Source organism: Orycteropus afer, unplaced genomic scaffold (genome assembly GCF_000298275.1).
Source record: "Orycteropus afer afer isolate SDZICR_OR568_19922 unplaced genomic scaffold, OryAfe1.0 scaffold00044, whole genome shotgun sequence".
Classification (NCBI taxonomy): Eukaryota; Metazoa; Chordata; class Mammalia; order Tubulidentata; family Orycteropodidae; genus Orycteropus; species Orycteropus afer.
Window position 1 is genome coordinate 4,672,854 of NW_006921631.1, and position 10,162 is coordinate 4,683,015.

Below are 10,162 nucleotides of genomic sequence, written 5' to 3' on the forward strand. Positions count from 1 at the left end.
TATAAAATCAGCATCAAATGTTTACAAAAATGCTTCCCTACTGTAATGAGGAGTTGGCAAACAAACATAGAAGGTACATGTTATTTGGGTAAAAATACAGTATGCATCTATATATGTATATAGGAAGTTATTGTGTGTGTGTGTGTATATATATATATAGGTGTACCTGTAGGCATGTGCAAATACATGTTTGTGTGTGTAATATATACATGTAATAAAGTACATAGGGGACACAGTCATGGATACTTACCAGACATAACCAAATACCTTGCAGGATTGGTTTACTGGCTTCGAAGGCTTAGAATCATAGTCTCATGGGGAAACTCAGTCCATTGGAAAACACAGTCCATAATGTTTTTGTTCTACATCCTAATTTGGTAAGTAGTGTCTTAAAAACTTGTGAGAGGCCATCTAAAATACAACTATTGGTCTCTACTCATCTGTAGCAAAATAGAAAGAAGGAAGCCATAGACTCTAAGAAACTAGTCTACAGGACTAACAGCCTGCACAAACTATGACCTCATCTATGCTGGGACCGGAAGAACTAGAAAGTGCCTGGCTTCCACTACCAACTATTTGACTTTGGACACAATAGATGGTCCCAGATAGAATGGGAAAAAAAATTGGAGAACAAAACTCAAATTCTTTTAAAAAATGCCAGACTTAACTGTACCGGTACAGAATAGAGGAACCTCTAAGACTGTCACTCTGAGATATCCTTTAAACTTTGAACTGGAACTACTCCGAGAGGTCACCTTTCAACTAAACAACAGTTTGGCTCATAAAATAAATAATATTACCCATAATTACTGTGCTCCTTTAAAAGCTATTAAAAAAAAAAATCATCTAAGACAACATGGTCAACATTTTCCCTAAAGCAAAGATGGGAAGATCAGAGATGGGGAAGGGGAACTTGATTAATGGAAATGGAACAACCAGAACAGAGATAATGAGAATGTTGACACAGTATGGAAAATGTAACAAATGTCCCTGAACTACATGTATAGAAATTGTTAAATAGGAACAAAATTTTCTGTATAAACTTTCACCGATGACACAATAAAATGTTTTTGAAAAAAAGAAAGAAAACCCTATGAAGCAAAGTTCTCTAACACACATGGAGTTGCCATGAGTCAAAATCAACTTGATGTTATCTGGTTGTGGTAGTTATGTTTGTGTGTCAACTTGGCTGGGCCTGGTTGAGTGGCTGGGCAGCTGGATGTAGTATTCCACATGATGAGACTGGTAATCAACTCTATGGTGGAATCTACTGGGAGCAGCTGGTAGCTGCCTTTGGGTATGTGGTCTGCTTCCTGTATATAAGGAGAAGCTTTGAGAATGGGTCTCTAGCCTTTGGCACGCTTGGACCATGCAGGTAGCCATGTCGTTGCTTAGCAGCCTGCTATGCTCTGCCGATCTTGGGACTTACAATGGACTTAAGTTAAGGACCTGCTGTGTGGATTGGTAACACTGGGACTATGCCTTTTGACTTGTCAACCTTGGGGCTTCTCAGCCTCAGCAGCTAGCAGCTGTCTGTGTGAAGAAATACCTCTAGCTCCAGTGGGCCAGGAGCAGGAGGCAGAGATGGACCCTGAGTTTGAGGGGCTTTCACCCAGCCCCTAGAGCCTGGCACTTTGAATTTGGACTTAAAGCCTCCAAATTTTAAGAATAAAGTCCTGTTTAAGGCCATCCCATTTATGGTATATTCTTGTCAGAGCAGCACTAGGTAACCAGAACACTGGTTTAGTTTGGATTTTATTTTTTCTGTTACAACACACTGCTGCATGTGCTATAGCTTCAGTTCCACTCTTCTTGACCAACAATAAAAGGAACCCACAGAGAGACAGAGAAGAGTCCAGCAGCCTAAGTGACTGTGAGGTCTCCTCTGACCGACCTTCTTTTTCAGTCACTTTCCTATGCCATGTCTGAAATCCTTTCAGTAACTGGAGATCTGATGACTAACATTTGTCCTTTGAGTTTTAAGGATACATTTTCCCTTATCCTGGCAAGGAAGTAAAATCCATTCATTTGCCTGCCTTTACCAGACTCTTACCTGCTCTAATTGCCTTGGTCAGCTGGCTCAGGAAGCAGGTGAAACTACCTAGGGACAGTTTATTTCCTTCCTGTCATGCCTGGAGAGTGATACTTTCTTAACTGGAACCAGCTGTGCCATCATTATATGCCAAGCTCAAGTGAAGGCTAGTAACTATCTGGTGTTGTATTGTGCTCTGTTTGTTTTATGTACTGTCCTTCTTTCCTAGCCAAATGATAAGGGGTAGGGACATGATAATAATAATGACAATGATACCTACAATAGCAATCATAATAGATAACATAATACTAGCTGCTTGTGATATATTAGGCACTGTGCTATGCATTTTCCATGTGCTTCATATGGAAACAACAAGGTGAAGTAATCTCCCCAAATTCACTGAGCTAGCCAGCTGCTGGGGAGCTCTGGTAGCATAGTGCCTAAGGCACTTGACTGCTCACCAGAAGGCTGGCGGTTCAAACCCACCAGTCACTCCTCGGAAGGAAGGTTGGGCAACCCTACTTCCGTAGTGATACTGCCTCGGAAACCCAAGGAGGGGTTGCTATGAGTTGGGTCCGACTCAGCAGCACATAACAACAACAACTACAAGAACAGCCAGCTGCTGAGACAGGATTCCAGAACAGGTCTTGTTGTTGTTGTTGTTGTTGTTTGCCGTCGAGTTGGCCCTGACTCATAGCGACCCCTTCTTGGGTTTCCGAGGCAGTATCACTACGGAAGTAGGATTGCCCAACCTTCCTTCCAAGGAGTGGCTGGTGGGTTTGAACCGCCAGCCTTCTGGTGAGCAGTCAAGTGCCTTAGGCACTATGCTACCAGAGCTCCTAGAACAGGTCTAGTGACTTCAAATATCACATATTTAGTCACTATTTTATATTGTTCCCAAAATTATGATAGGAAAACAGAGGGAAAAAAAGTCCTTCTCAATGTCAGTCAGTTCCCCTGCTTTGAAGATTAGAAAGAACTCTCAACTCTATAGACATTTGTTGTATGTCTACAATATTCTAGCCTTTCACTCTTAAGTGCTGAGGCAATGCAGAGATATGGAAAAGACCTTCAATCTAGTTCAACAGACAGACATGCCTGGGAGAAGATATCCAAGGTGAATTATAAAAAGGAAATGATGCAATAGAAGCATCAAGTTATTGTAATAGGAGGCCAGAGAAAAAAGAGACTACATCTGACTAGGAGAGAGGATTCTTGGGGACACTGGCATCAAGCTGGTCATGAAAAGAGGATCCATACATGGAGAAGAGGAAAGATTTTTCCCACCTATGAGATCCACAAAAATTATTAATAATCACAGCAGCCGTTGTTGAATACATACTATATGCTCATCACTTTTCAAAACCAAAACCAAACCCACTGCCATTGAGTCAATTCTGACTGGGTTTCTGAGGTGGTAAATCTTTATGGAAGTAGATTGCCCAGTCTTCCTTCCATGGAGTGGCTGATGGGTTTGAACTGCCAACCTTCTGATTAGCAGTCAAATGCCTTAGGTGCTGCGCCGCCAGAGCTCCTTTTTCAAGATATATTATATACATTGATTTTACCCTCATAACACTTAAAAGGGTGGATATTATTCTATTGCACACATTAGAAAAGTAAGGTTCTGGGAGGTTAAGTAGTTTGGCCCAGTGTCCTAGTCTGGCTGGCGGGGCTCTGGCTCACAACTCCAGATTTCCCACTACCTGAAATTACCTCCATGTCATCATAGATGTAGATGTCATTTTATACAAGAACCATATTAATCAATCTATTAATTGTTCTTGTTAATTTACATAAAATTTCCTTCATCAGCTAGAAAAAGACACAGAAACAAGAACTAGTTTTCTCACAGGTTACCAGCTTAGCCCTTGTCAGGGCACACTAATAAAATAATAATAATAATAATAATAATTTTTTAGCATTATTATGTTTTCTAATATTTATTGAGATAATATTTATCTGCCAGACATTGTTCCAAGTGCTTTGCATGTTTTAAAGCCAAACTACTCTACAAAGTGATCACCATTATTACCTTCATCCTACAGAGATGAGGTTTCTGTATAGAGGCAGCTGGCTGACTTCCTATCTCATTTACTTTGTGGATGTTTGAACGTGGAAAGATGGGAAAGAACACTTTGTTTGAAGTCTATTGTATTTAAATCATATTCAAACCTTACTCTTCCAGGAGCAGAGATATAGATACCCTTCTCCCCTTCATTGAAAGCTCCAACTGTCTCCACTTCTGAATTCAGCCTGTTAGTGTCCCTGGGCAAATGGATTCCACTGCAGGTCAGACAGACAAGGCTCTGTTGACTGAGGATTCTGCCGGTTCTTAAGTCCCTTCTGGAATAAAAGGCAAAGGCTTATCTTGCATGGAATGGCTGCCAGGCTTGCTTTGAACACATTTGAATGCTTAAAATGCCAGTACAGTCAAAGACCTGCCTGCCAAGTCAATGCAGACAGGTGGGAACAGCAGACATCCCTAAGAAAGCACTGTCTTTCTTTAACCCTCCCTGCTCCCCCCTCTCTCCTCTTATCTAAGATTCACCTTGGAACTTGGAACAAAGAGCTAAGAGCTTCAAGAGCTCTGTGTGCCACAAAATATGAGAAAAGGAAGAGGGCAGATGATGTACTCTTATCTCTGAATCTTCAGCTCAGCTAGAGAAAACACTCAACCACACCGAATAGTCTCACTTTCAGTGTATATCCACTAACCTCCTCTTAATGGTGCCCTATAATCCTATAGGAGCTCTGGTGGTGGAGTCCCTAAGGCACTTGACTGCTAACTGGAAGGCTGGTGGTTCAAACCTACCAGTCACTCCTGGGAAGGAAGGTTGGGCAATCTACTTCCGTAGTGATACTGCCTCAGAAACCCAAGGAGGGGTTGCTATAAGTGGGGTCTGAATTGATGGCAAATAACAACAAACAACAACAAGAATCCTATTACATGCCCTGGTTCATCTACTTTCCTACTTGTTTAGATAAGAATTTCACACTTTCTCTTCCTACCTAAAACCTCTGACATTCTTCATCTCATTTTCAGATAATGATCCTTCTTATTATTTAGAAAATAAATTACTAATATTACTGTATTAGATAGTGTTTCACTGCTATTCATAAGGTTTTCACTGGGCAATTCTTTGAGAAGTGGATGGCCTCTTCCTTCTTCCAAGTCTGTCTTGGTCTGGAAGCTCCGCTGAAACCTGTCCACCATGGATGCCCCTGCTGGTATTTGAAATACCAGTGGCATTATGTTGTACGTAGGATTGAAATTAGAAACAATCAGAAAAGAACCCCCACACATTCCCATCTACCAGTGTACCAACAGCTCTACCTATATGAGCTCCTTTATCTCCTATTACAATGGACAAACTGAGATCAACCCCTACACTTGTACTCTTGGAGCCCTCTCCTTGTTCCTTCCGATATTTCATCTTTTTCCTAAATAGTGAAGTTTCCTGTCTGCATATAGACATGCTATTATTTATCTCATATAAAATCTCATCTCTCAACCTCACTTCTGCCTCCAACTACTGCACTATTTCTCTGTTTCCCTTTATAGCAACAGGTATTCACATCAGGAGTTGTCTATATTTCATCCTTTCCACTCTTTTCTTTCTCTCTTGAACCCACTCCAATTGGCCTTTCACTCCCAGTTTGCCTTAAAAACTATTCTTGTAAAGGTCTTCAATAACTTCTCCTATGTTGTTGTTTGGTGCCATTAAGTTGTCTCCAACTCATAGCAATCCTACGTACAACATAATGCCACTGGTATTTCAAATACCAGCAGGGGCATCCATGGTGGACAGGTTTCGGCGGAGCTTCCAGACCAAGACAGACTTGGAAGAAGGAAGAGGCCATCCACTTCTCAAAGAATTGCCCAGTGAAAACCTTATGAATAGCAGTGAAACACTATCTAATACAGTACTGGAAAACTTCTCCTCTACACATAGTCAAATCCATTGGTTAATTCTCTTACCTCATCTTACTTGATCTAACAGCAGCATTTGACCCCAAGGATCATGATTTCCTTCTTGAAACTTTTTTCTTTTTCCTATAACATCATTCTTTCTTGGTTCTCTGCCTAGTTCATTGCCTGCCCCTTCCCAATCACCTTTGTTGGTTCCTACTTATGTCCCTGCTATCTTTCTAAATGTATGCAGGACCACAGCTTAGCCCTCAGATATCTTCAGCATATATACTTATTCTTTCAATCATCTCATCTAGTCTCATAGATTTAAATACTGTGATGCTAAAAAAAAAGAAAAAACCAAACACACTGCCATCGAGTAGGACCTGACTCATAATGACCCCTCCTTGGGTTTCTGAGGTGGTATCGCTAAGGAAGTGGATTGCCCAACTTTCCTTCCGGGGAGTGGCTGGTGGGTTTGAACCACCAGCCTTCTGGTTAGCAGTCCAATGCCTTAGGCACTATGCCACCAGACCTCCCAGAATTCCCTAATTTCCCCGATTCCCTAATTCCATGATTTCTTTGAACATCAGCCTTATAAATACAACTGCCAGTCAACATCTCCATTTGTATTTTTAATGAACATCTCACATGCCAAAAACTAAATTCTTAATTTCCCACCCTATCCCCAAGACTGCTCATTTCAGTAAATGGAAACTCTAATCTTTCAGTTGCTCAGGCCAAAACTTAGGAATAATCCTTGACTCCTCTTTTCTCCTCCATATCAACAAATTGTCATTTCCTCTCTTAAAATATAGCCTGAATCTGACCACATCTCACTATTTCCACAGCTCCCACCTTGGATTCTGCCATCATCATCTCTTGCCTGTGATATTTATTACAAAGCCATCTCACTGATCTTTCTTCCATCTTTGCTCACTTATAGTCTGTTCTCTAATCAGCAGCCACAGCAATTCTTCTAAAATGTAAGATAGGATGTGACGTTTTGCTGTTCAAAAAATGTAATGGCTTCTCAAGTCACTCAGAATAAAATCTAAAGTTCCCCACCTCCATTTGCACTGAGGAAGCAGGAAAGTCTGATTTATTTGTTTGTTTGTTTGTTTGTTTATTAAGCCCCTATGGTGGCCCAACATGAAAGAATGGCATTGATTGGTATTCTCTCATTTGTTAAGGTTAAAATTTCAGAATCACCCTTGGCTTCTCTCTTTCTTTTGCAATCAATCTCTGCTCTTTCTGCAAATCCTGTCAATTCTATTTTTAAAACATCCCCAGAATCTGACCATTTTCCATCATCTCCATTACTACCATCTTGGTGCAAGTCACCATTACATCTTATCATACTACTTTAATAACATTCTAATTGGTCTCCCTGCTTTTACAATTGTGCCTTACAGAGTGGCCTTGGTAAGACATGGTAACTCCCTCCAGTGGCTTCCTATCTTAGAGAGAAGTCCAAGATTTTTAACATAAATCATGCAGCCTCTGGATTTGGTGGTATGGAGATAATCTTAATGAGAGTAGTTCCAGGAGAGTAGAGGGGACGGAAACCTTATGAGTTGCAGAGTTCCTGGAAGAAGTACAGTCAGAATGCTCCTTGGAAGGGAGAATGGCCAAACTTCATCACACCTACTTCGGTCATGTTGTCAGAATGGATCATTCCCTGGAGACGGATATCATGCTTGGTAAAGTGTTGTTGTTGTTGTTGTTGTTATTTGCCGTCAAGTCAGCCCCGACTCATAAGTGTAGGGTCAGTGAAAAAGGGGAAGACACTCAATGAGATGACACAGTGGCTGCAGTGATGGGCTCAGGTACAGCAAGGATTGTGAGGCTGATGCAGGACTGGGCAGTGTTTCATTCTGTTGTATGGTTGTTATGAGTCAGAGCTGACTTGATGGCACATAAAAACAAGAAGATATGAAGACAGCTAGTATAAACTACTACTTCTAGAAACATGGCTGCGAGAGGATGGGAAAGAAAAATTAAGATAATAGATGTAGGTGGTTTGGACCTTAGGGGGAATTTCCCTACAAGATGGGATAGATGTGAGTGTATTTTTTTTATGTTCAAGTAGTTGCTAGAAAGGGGAGAGGTTAAAAATGTAGTAGAGTGACATTGTATGGACCCAAAGGAAGCAGAATGTAGTGGTTAACCTCTCAGCTGCTACAAAAAAACATGGATGATTCAAATCCACCAGTTGCTCCACAGAAGAAAAGACCTGGCTCTCTGCTTCCATGAAGATCACAGACTGGGAAACCAGATGGGACTATTCTAGCCTGTCCTATAGGGTTGCTATGAGTCAAAATCGATTTGATAGCACACAACAGCAAAGGAAAGAGAAGGGGATGAGAACTTGGAAGCTTAGTTTAAAAGGATGATTTTAGGCAGGAAATGGGACACATCCTATTGAGGAAGAAAATGATTGGCGCAAAGGCAGATAAACTTGTACTTGGCAGGGGTAGAAGCTAAAGATAATATAGAGATCAATATGATTTGAAAGTTTCACAATATTGATCATGCTCATGAGTAAGTTAATGCATTTCAAAATCAATTTCAAATTCTTAGCTAAAAAATACTATTGCATTAAAACAGAATTCAATTCTGGATGTATTATATTTTATTAAAAAATAACTTTTAATGTTAGAGCTCTGTGGCACATACTCTAATTTGGTACCATCACAATGTAAAATATCATCATATCCAAAATGGTAGTTTGCAAAACCCTAAGGGTTAAACAATGTGTTGTAGTAAGATCACTTAAAAAAAAAAAAATTAAAGATAATGCTATCCATTTCTATTGATATTTTAAGATATCAACTAATAAAATAATTAAAAATTTGGGTATTTTTCGAATCACAAAATGGAAGCTTAAGAATGCAAGAATGCCCAAGTGATATTAAATGAAATTGTATGGCAGTCAGTGGAATTCTGATGAGCATACTGGTGACTCAGTCAATTAATTAATTAATCACTCAACTGAACAAGGCTAACTACTGGGGGGTAGGTATAGTATGATATGGATTTACATTTGCTCATTCTTCTTTATTTTTCAAATTCTACTGTTATGCAAAATTTTCTACTTCTGTGTTAGTTTAGGTACATAATTGTTTGTAGAAATTTGTCCATTTCTTATAGATTTTCATTTTATGAATTTTATTGAAATATAATTTATGTACAATGAAATACACAAAACTAAAGTGACATGGGTCAATGCTTTTTTTTTTTTTTTTTTGAAGTGTTCCCTCCCTTCCCCTCCCAGCCCTAGTAACAACAAAGAAAATTTCCTTCCATATATAAACGTTTCCTTGATTTTTTACAATAATGAACTAATACTATATTTGTCTTTCTGTGATTGACTTATTTCACTCAGCATAATGTCCTCCAAGTTCATCCATGTTTTGCAGTGTTTAGCAGCTTCTACACTATTCCTTAGTGTTGCTTAGTATGCCATTGTTTATATGTACCATAGCTTGGTTATCCATTCTTCTGTTGAGGAGCACCTAGGTTGTTTCCATCTTTTTGCTATTGTAAATGGTGCTGCAATGAGCACGGGTGTGTATATGTCTGTTCTTGTCCTGGCTCTCACTTTTGGGTATATACCTAGTAATGGGATTGTGGTCAAATGGTATTTCTAATTCCAGCTTTTTAAGAAATCACCATACTGTTTTCCACAGTGGTTATATCATTTGACAGCCCCACCAGCAGTGTATGAGAGTCCCAATCTCTCCACATCTTCACCAGCATTTTTTGTCTTGTTGACCTTTGCCATTAGTGCTGGGGTGAGATGGTATCTCATTGATGTTTTGATTTGCATTTCTCTGATGGTTAATGATTGTGAGCATTTCTTCATGTATTGGCTGGTCACTTCTTTGGTGAAGTGTCTATTCATGTCTTCTGCCCATTTTTCAATTGGATTGTTCATCTTTTTGTTGTTGGGGTGGTGGAGGTTTCTATAAATTTTAGAGATAAGTCCTTTGTCAGATATGTAATTATCAACAATATGAATTTGTTGCTGTCATTTTGTTATGTGCTTCTTTGTGGTATTGATTTCTTTGTTCCATATAATTTTCTGTGCTGAACACATTTTGTTTATGAATTGTGTTATCACTTCCTTCATTGCTGTTGTTTTAGTACTTGCTAAATATTTGTGCTAGTCCTCTTCTTGATTTTGATATGAAGATTTATCATTTTTCTTTGAG